At 40.4% G+C, this 15,691-nt stretch overlaps 1 pseudogene; it reads left to right on the forward strand.

Moving 5' to 3' along the window:
* Window positions 1-2,305: 2,305 nt before the first annotated feature.
* On the forward strand, window positions 2,306-12,351 carry LOC114368481 (annotated as a pseudogene).
* The last annotated feature ends 3,340 nt before the right edge of the window (window positions 12,352-15,691 follow it).

Here is a 15,691-nt window from a genome sequence, read left to right on the forward strand (position 1 = left end):
AAAATTAAATTCATAATCTTTCACTCTTTCCATTTTCCTTTAACCATCTAATCCACATTATATCCCAATAATCAATCTAATCCACCAGTTGCAAGTATAATTAAATTCTAAATCTTAATAAAAGCAATCACTCATATATATATATATATATATATATATGCAGACTAGTGAAGCTGTGCTTATGTGAATATGAGCAAAGATTTCACTAATAGAAAAAATGTACAATAATTTTTCAAAGAGATAAAAGGAGTTCTTGTACCTTTTTCGCAACTATTGACTTCAGTTCTGCCATCTGAGCATAAGCACCTCGATTGCTTAGTGGCTGGATCGAATATGCAATGGCCATTAGACTCCTCGCACACTGCACATTCCTGAGCTCTCATCCAATCAAGCACGAATCCTTTCTTCATAGCATCACCAAAACCAGTGATCAAGCCACTAGTTTTTCAATCTCATCCTGCTTCACTGTCACCACAACATGTTCCTCACAGTGCCTAAGCCAATCATGGTCATCACTTTCAGCTTCATCCCCGGCCATAAACACATAAGATTGATTCGTATTATGTTTCAAGCACCCTATAGACTGAACAGATGAATTATAAGAACTGCACTTGAAATAGAAACTGAGGTTAAAACATTTTTCTCTCATTTATTTAATTTTTAAAAACTTTATTAAATTTTTAAATAAAACTTTTTATATTTATTTTAAAAAAATAAGATGTTACAAAGCCTTGTGCGGTATATATGGGCTATAATTTTTTAACCCATTTAAATTATGAACTTTTTAGCTTAGCTCATTTAACCCATGGGTTAAACATGTTTGATAATGGGTTTCTTAGACTTTTTATGCCTTAATTTTTTTTTTTAGTTTAGTAAAAGTAAAATATAAATAGATACTAATAAAATAAAAGGATCATCGTGATTTTACTTGAAATTAGATACATTTCAAACTAATCAATACTAAATCAAAATCCATAAAGTATAATTCTAAAACATCAAGTGATTATTTTAAATAGTTCAATTTAATCCTCAAATTTTTAAAAATAAAAACTAAATTAATATCTTTTTAAAAATTTGAAGATTAAATTGAACCTTTTAAAAATTTGGAAACCAAAGTGATTCATTTAAAATAGTTTGAAGATCAAATTGATAATTAAGTCAATGTTTAATTAATTTCAATCGATAAAAAAATATAATACTTTTGAATATGTAATTAGGAAGAATTGTCCATTTTAGCCTAGTAATGGAAGAAAAAGGCTAAAATGCTGAAAGTGATGTTCACATAATTATGGTCCATGCTATTAACTGGCAGGCAGCTACCGAGTCAAGGGTCCGAGACTTGCCAGCACTACATCAATAATTCAATACCAGCATAATGCATGATTTTTTAACAAAAACATGCCTTGAATACAGATTATATTTAAACATAAAAATCAAATTTTATACTATTTTATTTATATTGAAATTCCTATAACTATATACCAAATTACAAATTTTTTTATATCCGGTGTATTAGTTCAAAGAAATTTTTGAATGAATTATATTAAAAGTAATTATTAATTATATGCATTGTGTTAACTCATCGACAAATACACCAATTTGTCTAAGTAATAAATTAAAATGGAAGCCTGAGTGTCGAATTCATCGAATTCACATGGTCTTTGATTGTACTCAGAGTTGAGTATATCCAATTTTCAAGCAACTAATGAATTGATTCAAATATTTGTAATATGTGACATTAAAAGTTAATTAACATGAAATTAAACTAATTAACTAGCACGTGCAACGGAAAAAAACAAACACTCGGAATGGTGAGGTGACAGTCGAAACAAAATGACTGATATGTTGGGGCTTAGCCTATCAAAACTATTCTTGATGCAATATTAATTATTTTTTCCTATTCAATATTATTTTAATTAACACTTATATCTACTCGTATACTCTAACCGCAATTCCTCACATGAAAGAGCCTAATTTTCTTAATTTCTCTCATAATCCCTTAAGAGATAAACTAGCTAAATTGCATTATAAATTGAGATGCAAAGACAGGTTAAATGAAATCATTTTATCCCTAGAGATGAATTATTTAGATGTTCTCTCTCTCAGTTCTTAAGAGATAAATATTTTTCAATGAATATGGATGATCAATCCACAAGTATGAAATTAAGCATAGAAGAGAGACAATGAAACTGAAATAACATTAAATAAATAGTAAAAATCGTTACATTAAGAGTGTTTGATTGCAAAGATCCCAACAATGAGTTTTTTAACCTCTCATTGTCATGAGAGGCTTAAAATTACAAAAATGGTGAAGAGTGGTGGAAGAGAATGGAGGGAAAATGGAGAGGAATTGGGAAGATTGCTCCAAAATGAATGGGTCCCCCCTCTTGGATGTGCCCTAGGTTGCTCTTCAGTGTGGGAAGCTAAATGAATATGTTCCCTCTCTTTTTTCCACTTAAAACGCAACTCAGTTCTGATTTCACGATTTTGTGCGCTAAGCGAGGAATAAGTGGTCATGCACTAAAGGCGCCTTCACGTGACACTTGACTTCCAAAGTGTCTTCTTCGAACTAAGCGAGGGCTGCCCCCTGAACAATCGCGTCGCACTGAATGTGTATGACGCGTTGAGCGAGAGTCTTTAGACCTTCAACTCTCTTTCATGTCTTCTTCTGTGTTTCTAAAAAAAATACACCACCAAACAATATAAATTTATCAGTTTAAGTACTTACTGAACAAAAACTCAAAGGATGTCAAGATCCTAATGGTTCACACAAAAAAAGGCAATAAAAGATGAAAAATTTGATAATTTCTATGTGACCTAAATACAAAATATACTTATATATGCACAATAGTTATCACATTAATGTAATGATTTAATAAAAAAAAAATATGAATTTAATGTCTATGCATTAATAATATAAAATAAGAAACCTTATAAACTCAGTGATTATGATGAATTCTTTTGTATAAACTCAATAAGAAAATCATATTTATCTTTTTTCCTTGGTTTATTAATGTTTACAAGGAGTGAATTCCATATCAGTTAGGTCTCCGGCCTTATTGAGTAGCCTTCTAATTTTTCTTTCAATTTTTTAAATTAGGAAAAATGGTAACTATACAAAGGCAGATATTGCTATTTTTAGGGAAGGGGTATAATATCTGCAGGAGTCCTTAAACAAGTTCCTTTACAAGGGCTAACTTTTGGTACTCCTGTAAAACATCTACTCCCTTGTAGTTAACAATTTTTTTTTTTTGGTAACTTGTTCCTCTTCTAGTTATATTTGTTTTAATTTAAACATCACTAGGACTTAATATTTTACCTTTAGTGATTGTTTTCTGATTACATAATAGATGCTCTGCTTGGCCACAGTATATTATGGTAATGGGCTTAGCATACCCAGCTGACTATTTTTCTATACAATAAATATATAGAAAAATATTTTCTTCGGAGGGTGTGTGTGTAAAAAATACTCCTCTTTGAACAACAACAATAAGGCTTTGTTGTTGTTTTGGCAAATTTTGACCATAGGTGTGAAATTGCAATCCAGCACCTTGATGAAGATACACAGTTTAATGCATGTTTTACTTCATTTAATAAACTTGTTCTAGATCAATGAGTATATTATGGTAATTATGCATGTTTTCTTTTGGCAGATTAATTATGTTGTTAATCACTCTACATACAGGATTTTTTTTAATTATGATCTGTTTTTAATTTTTTTTAGTTACCAAGAGTTGTTCCACCACACCTAGCCTAGACATGGACCCTACAGCCATTTTTTTTTTTTGCACAGCATGGACCCTACAGTCATTGACTTGAATATGTTTTTTTTTTCATTTAAATATAGAATTTATTTGTTTTAATCCTTTATTTATTTACATTTCAGTTGTATACGTGAAAATGAATTAGACTTTGTAGAATTTAAAATTCATAGATATTTGCAATTCTGATCAGCCAGCTTTTTCACTCTCACTCAGCATCTCAGTGGCCCTGCAACATTTAGTAATTACGACCTCATAAGAATGGTGTGTGATCTCTTTGAGTGCTGCTTTACTAGCACTTCTGACGCATTTTCAAAGCAGACCAAGTGGCGAATCTTGCCCTACAAGAAGCTAGCAAAAGTCACATAATTTTGATCAATCTCATTGTCTTGGAAAGAGAGGACTTGTAACTGAATATTATGGTAAGAGACTAAGCTGTGTCCTTTTATATGAATAATGTAAATAGAAAAGGAAAAAGCTTAGATAAAGTAGCTTAAGTACTTTTGGAGCGGTTCTCAAATCAAATTTGGAGTTCATCTTGGTAATTCATGTAATAAAAAATTACATTAAAGCTCAGTATAGGTTACCAATGTGAAACGCCAATTTTGATTACTGATTACATGACAACAGCAAATGGACTTAAGGAACTGCATACACATTTTGTCCAATAGAAAAAGCTCAAAGCTTAGGTGCAGTTCTTTAGGTTCTTTTGGTGCTCTTATTAAAATTGGTGTTTTACCATGGTAACACACACGATAAAGGTCAGTAGTTAAAGTTAGCGTTGAATACCGAGATAAAATTCTTATTGAAGAGCTAACAGCTAAAGCACCTAAACATCTGCAAGTTTTGTTCATACAAATATTTTCTTCTGGTTATTTACCTTGTTTAAGGAAAACTCGAGGATGGGCGTGAGATAACGATCCAGTGCTTTAACGAAGACAAGCACCACACGTTGCAACAGTTTATCAATGAAACTGTTATCCTAAACTACTTGCCTCACAAAAATATCGTGTCAATTTATGGGTGTGCTTCTCATCACAAGGAATCACTACTCGTGCATGAATACCTATCCAATGGCAATCTTTCTGCTCATCTTCAAAGTGAAATAGCCGGAAACAGCACACAACCTTGGTTGACCAGATTAGATATAGCCATTGATATTGCAAATGCATTGGACTATCTTCACTATTATGGCATCATCCACCGTAATGTGAAGTCCAGCAATATTCTCCTAGATGTGAACTTTTGTGCTAAACTTGCTAACCTTCATTTATCTCAGAAACTTCCAGGTGAAGTTCCTGTCTATGCCACCACCCATGTTACTGGTGATATAATTGGTACATGTGCTTATATGGACCCAGAGTTGGCATATGGCTGGCTTAGTGTTAAAAATGATGTTTATAGCTTTGGGGTGCTGGCAAAATGCTGGGTTCTGAATGAAGAGGATAATCTTGCTACCCTCTTAAGCAGAAAAATTGAAAACCAAGCTTTGGTGGAGCTGTTGGATCCAAGATTTGGCTTCGAAACAAACCTTAAGATCAAGTGGATGATGACTGCTATAACTGAGCTTGCACTTCTATGCATGAAATGCCCACAAGAATTAAGGCCTAATATGGAACAGGTGCTAGAGACACTCAATGACATAAAGCAAGGAAGATATGAAACAAACTCAATAAAAGGTATAATAAAATGATCTTTTGTCCAATTTCCTTTGTCATGGTTTTCTTGCTTGAGAAATGCTAGAAACATACTCCCACTCATTGGTTGAAATTAAATGGAAATCTCAATTTAGTGGGTTTCACATTATTTAATGGCTCTTCCTGATTTGTAGTTTTCAATAAAGTTTAACCAATAAGAAAGGGAGGGTTCCTAGCACCCCTCTTTCTAGCTTTCATGTGTTTTGTTGTCAACAGACTGAGGATAAAAGGTTTATTCATGTCTTAATATCCATACATGCCAGCTTTGAAAATCTTCCACCATGCTGAACTTGAAGAAGCTACTAACAATTTTGACACTTGCCTTGGAAAGGGAGGGTACGGCACTGTGCATGTACTATGGTGAGAGGCTAATTAGTCCCCATATTTTAAACCAATGTTCCCTGTGAGTAATATGCATATATCTATCTTTGTTCTGATAGCATGCCATTGTATTAGGAAAACTTAAAGATGGACAAGAGGTAGCAATAAAATGTTTCCATGACGAGAGCGAGACAGAAAAGACCATTAAGCAATTCATGAAAGAAACTGAGATCTTAATTCTGTTGCACCATCAAAATCTAGTTTCACTTTATGGCCGCACTTCTCCCCATAGCAACAAACACATGATAGTGTATGAGTACATCTCCAATGGCACTCTTTCTAAACATCTTCATGAATCTTCCCGTGGTAAATTACCATGGCATACTAGATTGAACATTGCCATTGTGATACGAGGAAGCAGATAATAGAGACAAGCAGCACGAAGCAACATATATCAGAAGCAGACAAGGAACAAGAGGAGATACAACAAACAACATAGTCCAAAGAGCAAAAGCCCAAAAGGAAAATATCAAAACCAACATACCTTAGAGATTATATCTGAGAAGCCCATAGTATTTCTGTTAGAATCATTGAGGCACGTGGAAGATAATGTAACAAACTTTTATCCTGAATATTCCAAAGAGTATCAATTCTGTTAGCAGGAATAGTATAAATAAATGTAATGAAATAGAGAAAAGCATGAATGAAATGATCTTTTTCTTATCTTGAGTTTCCCTTGGAGGCCCTGGTCCTCGAAACCAGAACTTCTTCTTCTAGCTTGTATCAATTTGGTGCTCTCGTTGCCTCTCCCATGGCCAATTCTCCTTCCTCTGACAAAATTGAAGAGCTCCTCATCCGCCTTACCACCCAACAGCTTTCCCTTTCTACCAAGATTGATGACTTCATTTCCCACGTCTCCCCTCTCTTCTCCAATTCACACCACATACCTTCGTCCCTTCCTCGATTGTTCCCTGTTCCTGCACAACAGCATCGTATCAAATTGGACGTGCCACGGTTTGACGGCACAGACGCCCTTGGTTGGATCTTTAAGATCAACCAATTTTTTGAGTACCATGGTACTCCCGAATATGACCGATTGACGATCGCTTCCTTTTACATGGAGGGCAGGGCCTTGGCCTGGTTTCAATGGATGACCAGTAATGGTCAATTCACTTCCTGGCCTACCTTCCTTCAGGCATTACAGACCCGATTTGCCCCTTCACAATACGAGGACCCCACAGGGGCCCTCTGCAAGCTCATGCAAAAGGGTTCAGTTACAACTTACCTCGCCGAGTTCGAAGATTTGGCCAATCGAGTGGTGGGCATTCCTCCTCAGCTGCTTCATCTCTGGCTTGTTGCCGGAGATTCGCCGTGAAGTCCAGGCGCACCAACCACTCACGCTCTCCCAAGCTGCCGGCCTCGCGCGCTTGCAGGAGGAAAAGCTCAGTGACCTTCGTCCCCCACCTCCTCCAATTTGTCCACGGCCTCCTTCGCTCTCTTCTCCTTCCCTATCACGCCCTCCATCCCTGTCGCCTCTCCTTCCACCACCACCACCACTGACTTGCCCCAACCCTCCGCCTCCCCCCTTCAAGCGTTTGACCTCCGAGGAGATCGCGAGCCGCCACGAGCGCGGCCTCTGCTTTAGTTGTGACGAGAAATACCACAGAGGTCACCGTTGTGCCTCTAGGGTATTTCTCTTCATAGCAGAGGGAGAGGAACCCAGTGACCCATCACAAATAGCCTCTTTTGACCCGACTCTGGAACCCGAACCTGACCCACCCGACACCCAAGACCCGTACCCGGCCCAACTCAGTCTAAACTCAATGGCTGGGCACTTAGCCCCCGAAACGCTGCGTTTTATGGCCTCCATTGCCAACCTCGACGTCGTGCTCCTGGTTGATGGCGGGAGCACGCACAACTTCATTCAACACCAGTTGGTGACCAAGCTGGGTCTTCGTCCCACCTCCACAGCCCCACTGCGCGTCATGGTCGGGAACGAACAACATTTGGACTGCAGCTCCATGTGTGAAGCTGTCCCCATCTTTATTCAGAGCATCCAATTCATAGTTGACCTGTATGTTCTTCCTATATCTGGTGCTAATGTTGTGCTTGGGGTCCAATGGTTGAAGTCATTGGGACCCGTGCTCACCGATTACAACACACTCTCCATGCAATTCCTTTCGGACGGCCGTGTCATTAAGGTTCAGGGCGAACTCGACGCTAAGTTGCATAGTCTCACTCCGGTCCAGCTTCGCCAGCTTAGTCGAACCCAAGATGAGGCTCAGTTCTACCATATTACCCTCTTCCCGAATTTGTCTTCCTCGCAGACGCACGCACTGCCAGCCCCAATTCGACAATTACTACTCCGCTTCAAGGCCCTGTTTGATCCCCCTTCCACATTACCTCCGCCACGCGCCACTGATCACCATATTCACCTGCTCCCTCAGGCCTCTCCGGTCAACGTGCGACCATACCGGTATCCGCACTACCAGAAGCAAGAAATAGAGCAACAAGTTGATTCGATGTTGCAGAAAGGCTTAATTCAGCCCAGTACGAGTCCGTTCTCCTCCCCCGTGCTTCTGGTAAAGAAACACGACGGCTCCTGGAGGTTTTGTGTGGACTACCGGGCCTTGAATGCCCTGACGGTGCGCGATAGATTTCCAATTCCCACTATTGACGAACTGCTTGATGAGTTAGGCGGCGCTTGCTATTTCTCTAAGCTGGACTTGCTCCAAGGCTATCACCAGATTCGTATGAATCCCGATGACATCCCGAAGACCACTTTTCGCACCCATCATGGTCATTACGAGTTCAAGGTAATGCCATTTGGGTTGTGCAACGCTCCATCCTCATTTCAGGCGACCATGAATTCAATATTTCGACCTTATTTGAGGCGCTTCATCATCGTCTTCTTCGACGACATACTGATTTACAGTGCCTCCATGGATGATCACCTTCACCATCTAGAAACTGCCTTCCAGGTATTACTGAACCATCAATTCGCTTTAAAGCTCTCTAAGTGCTTCTTTGCGCAGCAACAGGTCGAGTATTTGGGGCATTTGGTGTCTACCAGGGGAGTCGAACCTTTAGCTGAGAAAGTCGCCGCCGTGCGTCAATGGCCTATTCCCCGCACGACCAAGGCCTTGCGCAGTTTCCTCGGCCTCGTCGGCTTCTATCGCCGTTTTATCAAGGGGTATGCCACTATTGCTGCCCCTCTCGTGAAGGCCACCACGCTTGACCCGTTTCACTGGACTGATGAAACTCAGGTTGCCTTTGAACAGCTGAAGCTTGCTTTGTCTTCGGCCCTTGTCTTGGCTCTTCCTGATTTCCAGAGCCCCTTCACGATTGAGACGGACGCGTCAGGAGTGGGCTTGGGTGCTGTCCTCTCCCAGAAGGGCCACCCAATTGCCTATTTTAGCAAGCCCTTTAGTCCCAAGTTACTGCGATCATCGACTTACGTCAGGGAGTTATTTGCCATTACGGCGGCCGTTAAGCGGTGGCGCCAATATTTGCTGGGGCACCGTTTTGTCATCATCACGGACCATCGCAGCTTAAAAGAGCTCCTGACTCAGGTGGTGCAGACCCCGGAGCAGCACATGTACCTCGCAAGATTGATGGGGTACGATTATGAGATTCACTATCGCGCCGGCGCCGCCAATCAAGCAGCTGATGCTCTTTCCCGCGTTCCTGAATTTGAATCTTCCCTCGCGATGCTGCTCTCTGTACCTAACCTGTCCTTCATGGACGAGCTTCGCCGTCAGCTCCAGCAACACCCTGAGTTTAATCGCCGTCATCTCGAGGTCATCAACAGTCCCACCGCTCACCCGGGGTTCTCGGTTGCCAACAACCTCATTCTCTATCGGCACCGCATTTGGTTACCTCGCGACATTCCGATCATCTCGACACTCCTTCATGAGTATCATGCTATGCTGACAGGGGGCCACTCTGGCGTTGCAATGACACTTGCTCGAATATCTGAGAATTTTTATTGGACCGGCCTCCGTGATGACATCACCACCTTTGTGTCCAAGTGCTTTGATTGCCAATCTACCAAATATGAAGCAAAGCGATCTGCAGGTCTCCTCTGTCCTCTCCCAGTGCCTCACCGACCTTGGGAAGACTTATCTTTGGATTTTATCCTTGGCCTGCCGGAATATAAGGGTAACACGGTCATCCTGGTTGTCGTCGACCGGTTTTCCAAAGGCGTTCACTTGGGTATGCTTCCGACTGCACACACAGCTTTTATGGTGGCCACTTTGTTCTTGGATATGGTCGTCAAGATCCACGGCGTGCCCCGAAGCTTGGTCTCCGACCGAGACCCCATATTCCTGAGCAAGTTCTGGCAGGAACTTTTCCGGCGAAGTGGCACCCACCTCCGCATGAGCTCTGCCTATCACCCCTAAAGTGACGGCCAGACTGAGGTTCTCAATCGCGTTATTGAACAATACTTGCGTTCATTCATACACCGGCGTCCTCGAACATGGGGCAGGCTTCTTCTTTGGGCTGAATGGTCCCATAATACCTCTTGGACCTCTGCTACTGGAGTTACTCCTTATGAACTTACATTTGGCCGGAAACCCTTTAATTTCCCAGATTACCTTGCTGGCGCTTCCAGTAATGATGCAATTGACACCATGTTCAGTGATCGCAAGGAAACCTTTCTGATGATTCGCAAGAAGTTGCTTAAGGCTCAGGAAGCTATGAAGCGGAAGGCTGATGTTCACCGTCGGGACGTGACTTTCTTGCCGGGGCAATGGGTTCTGCTACGACTACGCCCTCACCGTCAGGTCTCTGTTAGGGACCATCCTCACATTTCCGGGAAATTAGCCAAACGTTTTTATGGCCCCTTTCAGGTTACAGAAGCCATTGGCAAAGTTGCTTATAGGTTACAATTGCCTCCTGGAGCCAAGATACACCCCGTCTTCCACTGTTCCCAGCTTAAACAGTTTCATGGTGACCCCAGTAACACTGACATACCCCCTTTGCCCCCTCAGTTTTGTCAGGATCAACCTATCATCCAACCCGCCGCAATTTTGGATTCTCGACAAACCTCTGATACAACCTGGGAGGTACTCGTCCAATGGCACGACCTTTCTCCTGATGAGACCTCCTGGGAAGACTGGTCCATCTTGCGCCAGGATTATCACCTTGAGGACAAGGTGATTTCCCAAGGGCCCAGGGGTGATACGAGGAAGCAGATAACAGAGACAAGCAGCACGGAGCAACATATATCAGAAGCAGACAAGGAACAAGAGGAGATACAGCAAAAAACACAGTCCAAAGAGCAAAAGCCCAAAAGGAAAATATCAAAACCAACATACCTTAGAGATTATATCTGAGAAGCCCATAGTATTTCTGTTAGAATCATTGAGGCACGTGGAAGATAATGTAACAAACTTTTATCCTGAATATTCCAAAGAGTATCAATTCTGTTAGCAGGAATAGTATAAATAAATGTAATGAAATAGAGAAAAGCATGAATGAAATGATCTTTTTCTTATCTTGAGTTTCCCTTGGAGGCCCTGGTCCTCGAAACCAGAACTTCTTCTTCTAGCTTGTATCACATTGAAACTGCAACTGCCTTGGTATATCTTCATGATTCAGCTATCATCCACTGTGACGTAAAAGGGAGTAACATCTTATTGGATGACAATTTTACTTTTAAAGTTGCAGATTTTGGATTTTCACGGTCTCTTCCAGATTATGTTACTCACGTTTCCACTGTTCCAGTAGGAACCGGTGGCAGTTGCAGTTTCACTCTTGCATAGATCCCGACTACTATGAATCTGGAAGGGTTAGTGACAAAAGTGATGTCTATAGCTTTGGGGTGGTCTTGTTTGAACTGATATCATCCAACCCCCCAATTTTAATGGAAGGCACAGATTATGTTACTCTTGTACAGTTCTCAAAGAGAAAAATCTTAAACAAGGAATTAAACGCTGTAGTGGATCAAAGTTTTTGGTTAGGTGTTGACACAAACACGGTGGAAATGATAACAGCAGTGGCAGAGTTAGCATTTCAGTGTGGGCAGTGTCCCAAGGAACTCAGACCATCCATGAAACAGGTGCTAGATACCCTAGAGGGCATAAGGAAAGGAACATGGGGATTCAACCAGATAACATAGTCTTTATTCATGCTACCAACATGCCTGATTCTACCAAACCATTCACATGGCTTGTGGTCTAGTAATTGGATTTTGGCTGAACAGAGATAAGTTTTTGCTGCAGTATAGTAATTTCAGGTTAGCCCTACATCATATTGAAAACAGTGTGTTGTAGGTTAGAAATTTACTTGACTATTAAGGGTGTGTTTGTTTTAGCTGGATTACACTTTGAGGCATGTTGAACGTGAATCCTGGTCTCACTTGGATTCACTTTCAACGTGGTTTAACAGCAATACAAACATGCTCATACATTTTATGATTTCCAATACAAAAAGGTAAGGGGATCTAGCTCAATTGGTTAAGTATAGTGCATGAATTATTGTTAATCCCCTGTCTTTGACTCTTAGGGATAAAAATAAAATAAAATTCTATTACATGATAAATGTAAATGCATTCCTTGTTCTTAATGTATAAGAAAAGACCAAAAACTGGGAACCATCTCAGAATTTCCATACAATTCAAACTGGCAGGTCATTTGGCACCGAAGACGCTGCATTTAATAGGCACAATTGCCGACCACCGTGTCGTGGTGTTGGTGGATGGCAGCAACACGCATAATTTCATCCAGCATCTATTGGTGACTCAATTGCAACTTCCCTGTTGCGACACCTCTCCATTACGTGTCATGGTAGGCAATGCACAACACTTCACCTGCACACGTGTCTGCGAAGCCATCATCCTGCACATGCAATCTGCTCATTTCACTGTGAACCTCTACGTGTTACCCATTTCTGGTGCTAACATGGTTTTAGGGGTCCAGTGGCTCAAGTCCTTGAGGCCAATCCTCACTGACTACAACACCCTGTGTATGCAATTCTTCCATGGCGGCCGTTTGGTGGAACTCGTAAGGGAAAATGAATCCACCATGAATGTGTTAACCCCGTCGCAATTCCGTCGACTATCTCAGACACAAGGGGCTGGCATTTACTGCCATATCTCCATCCTTGTCGACAACCCTGACCCCACTGAATCCCTCCCCTTAGCCATTAGAGACCTCTTCGCCAAGTTCCACTTCCTGTTTGCTCAGGCTGACACCTTACCACCGGCACGAGACACAGACCACCATATACACCTTATTCCCCAATCCAACTATGTAAATGTCTGTCCGTATCGCTACCCACACTTTCAGAAGTGTGAAATTGAGCTCCAAGTTGAATTGATGCTGCAGAAGGGCCTGATCCAACCAAGCACCAACCCTTTTTCTTCTCCGATGCTCTTGGTCAAGAAGCATGATGGGACATGGCGATTTTGCATAGACTACCGCGCTTTGAATGCCATAACTATACAGGCTCGTTTTCCCATTCCTACTATCGATGAGTTGCTCGATGAGTTAGGAGGTGTCACCTGTTTCTCTAAGCTTGATCTTCTGCAGGGCTACCATCAGATACGTATGCACACGACTGGCGTTCCCAAAACTGCCTTTCACACCCATCATAGCCATTACGAATTCAGAGTAATGCCATTTGGGTTGTGCAACGCACCATCCTCGTTCCAAGCCACTATGAACAAGATCTTTCAGCCTTACCTTCGTCAATTTGTCATCGTCTTCTTCGACGACATATTGATATATAGTGCTTCCTTTGTAGATCACTTACTTCATCTGGAAATGGCATTTCAGGTACTATCGGGCAATCAATTCTTTTTAAAACTCACAAAATGCTTCTTTGCTCAAAGCCAGGTTGAATATCTCGGCCACCTTGTGTCGCATAAGGGGGTAGAACCTTTAGCTTCTAAGGTCGAGGCAATTCAACAATGGCCGACACCACGCAATTCAACAATGCTAAAACTGAGGCCACATCGACAAGTTTCAGCAAAGGGATCACAGGTCATAACGGGCAAATTGGCAAAGCGGTTTTATGGTCCATTTCAAATTGAGGAACGCATTGGGTTTGTTGCTTATCGTCTCAAGTTACCGGCAGAAGCTCGCATACACCTTGTTTTCCATTGTTCATTATTAAAACCATTCAAAGGGTCGCCTGAATCTGTTCCACAGGTTCACTGGCCAAAACAATTCATCCAGTATCAACCTTTGATCACTCCTTTGACCATCTTAGACTCTCGTCGGACTACAACTCAGGGACCTCTAGAGGTGTTGGTTCAGCGGGATGGACTATCCCCAGATGAGACATCATGGGAAAATTGGGCTCAATTGAAGGAGGATTATCACCTTGAGGACAAGGTGATTTTTCAAGGGGTGGAGGATGATACAGAAGCTCAACAACAGGGTGCCGAGGACAAAGTGCAGAAATCAATGGTGCCAGTGTAGAAAATAGAGGTGCAGATAGAAGGAAAAGCTAAGAGGACCATCACAAAGCCCTCTTACCTTAAAGATTATGTGTAATGCAAGATTGCGTAAAAGGAAGCTGACCTGATGGTGTGAAATTGCTAATGATTTTTTGGTTGGCCTCAGAGAGGACAGGCATAACCAAAATTGGTGTAGCCAGCATTTCAGTAGAATATTCCTTGGCAGTAAATGACAAATTTTGTTAGACAAGGAAGTAGTATAAAATAAAGCAATTGTAATGATCAGATATATGAAAATACAAAAGCTTTCATTCCCTTACCTTTTTCTTCAGGAGGTGTTGGCCTCGAATCCAGCTTCTTTTTTTGTTTGCGTATCAATCATTCCATAGTTATAAACATCGGATTTATGTGAAACTCCTCCAAGATGTCTACTCCACGTTTCTGGAGCTACATACCCCATTGTTCTTCTTGCATCTGACATAGAAATAACACTTTCATTCCTAGGACAGAGTTTTGCTAACCCAAAATCTGATATCTTTAGACTGAAATTTTCATCCAGAAGAATGTTATGTGGTTTTATGTCCAAATGAAAAATTTGAGTGTTGCATCCCCTATGCAAGTATTCTAACGCTCGAGCTATGCCCCTTGAAATTTGATATATAATATACCAACTCAAGGGTCTAAGAGTTTCAGGTTCTTTTGTATAAATGAACTTTTCAAGGGAACCATTGGGCATAAATTCATAGATGAGAGCTCTCATGTGGCATTCCAAATAGAATCCAAGAAGAGTGACAACATTAATATGAGAAGTTCTAGTCAAGCAAGTGTTGGAATACAAGTGTAAGGTAAAAACACATAAATATTCTAATCATGAATTTACAAAGTGAAATATAATCAAACAAAACTGCACCAAAGATCACTAAAACTTTCGAAGAACCTGATAGTTAAATAGACTTTGACCAATTCTAAAGAATAACAATATGAAACAATATATAAACTCATACTAAATATTAAAACTAAAACAATAATCAAGAATGTCATTTTGTTAACCTATTCTAATTCCAAATTATAATATTAATTTCAAACTATATATAAAAAAATCCTAAAAACACGAAAAGAGGAAAAATACAAAATCAATATCTGAGTCCCTCTTATAGTAAATCTCTCCTTACTTAATTTCATCAATTCATGCCAATTAGAAAAAAAACTTAATTTCTAGGGTTCACCCCCAACACATCAATTTCATAATAATTTCACATTGGGATATCAATTGTTTTGTCAAACATATATAATTCACAATTATAGTTGTAAATATAGAATCAAAATTTCATAAACACCCAAAAACTCATCTTAGTTAATCCTCTAAGGATCCCTACACATGTTCTCATTATTCCCCAACTATGAATAACTCATCTCTTACCTCTAAGTGGGATCACATGCATAGTCCGACAACGATGGTGATGTCTCTAGCAATTCCCTAAGATTTCCCAAGCTTTTCCTGTATT

The sequence above is a fragment of the Glycine soja genome, chromosome 9 (genome assembly GCF_004193775.1).
Source record: "Glycine soja cultivar W05 chromosome 9, ASM419377v2, whole genome shotgun sequence".
Classification (NCBI taxonomy): Eukaryota; Viridiplantae; Streptophyta; class Magnoliopsida; order Fabales; family Fabaceae; genus Glycine; species Glycine soja.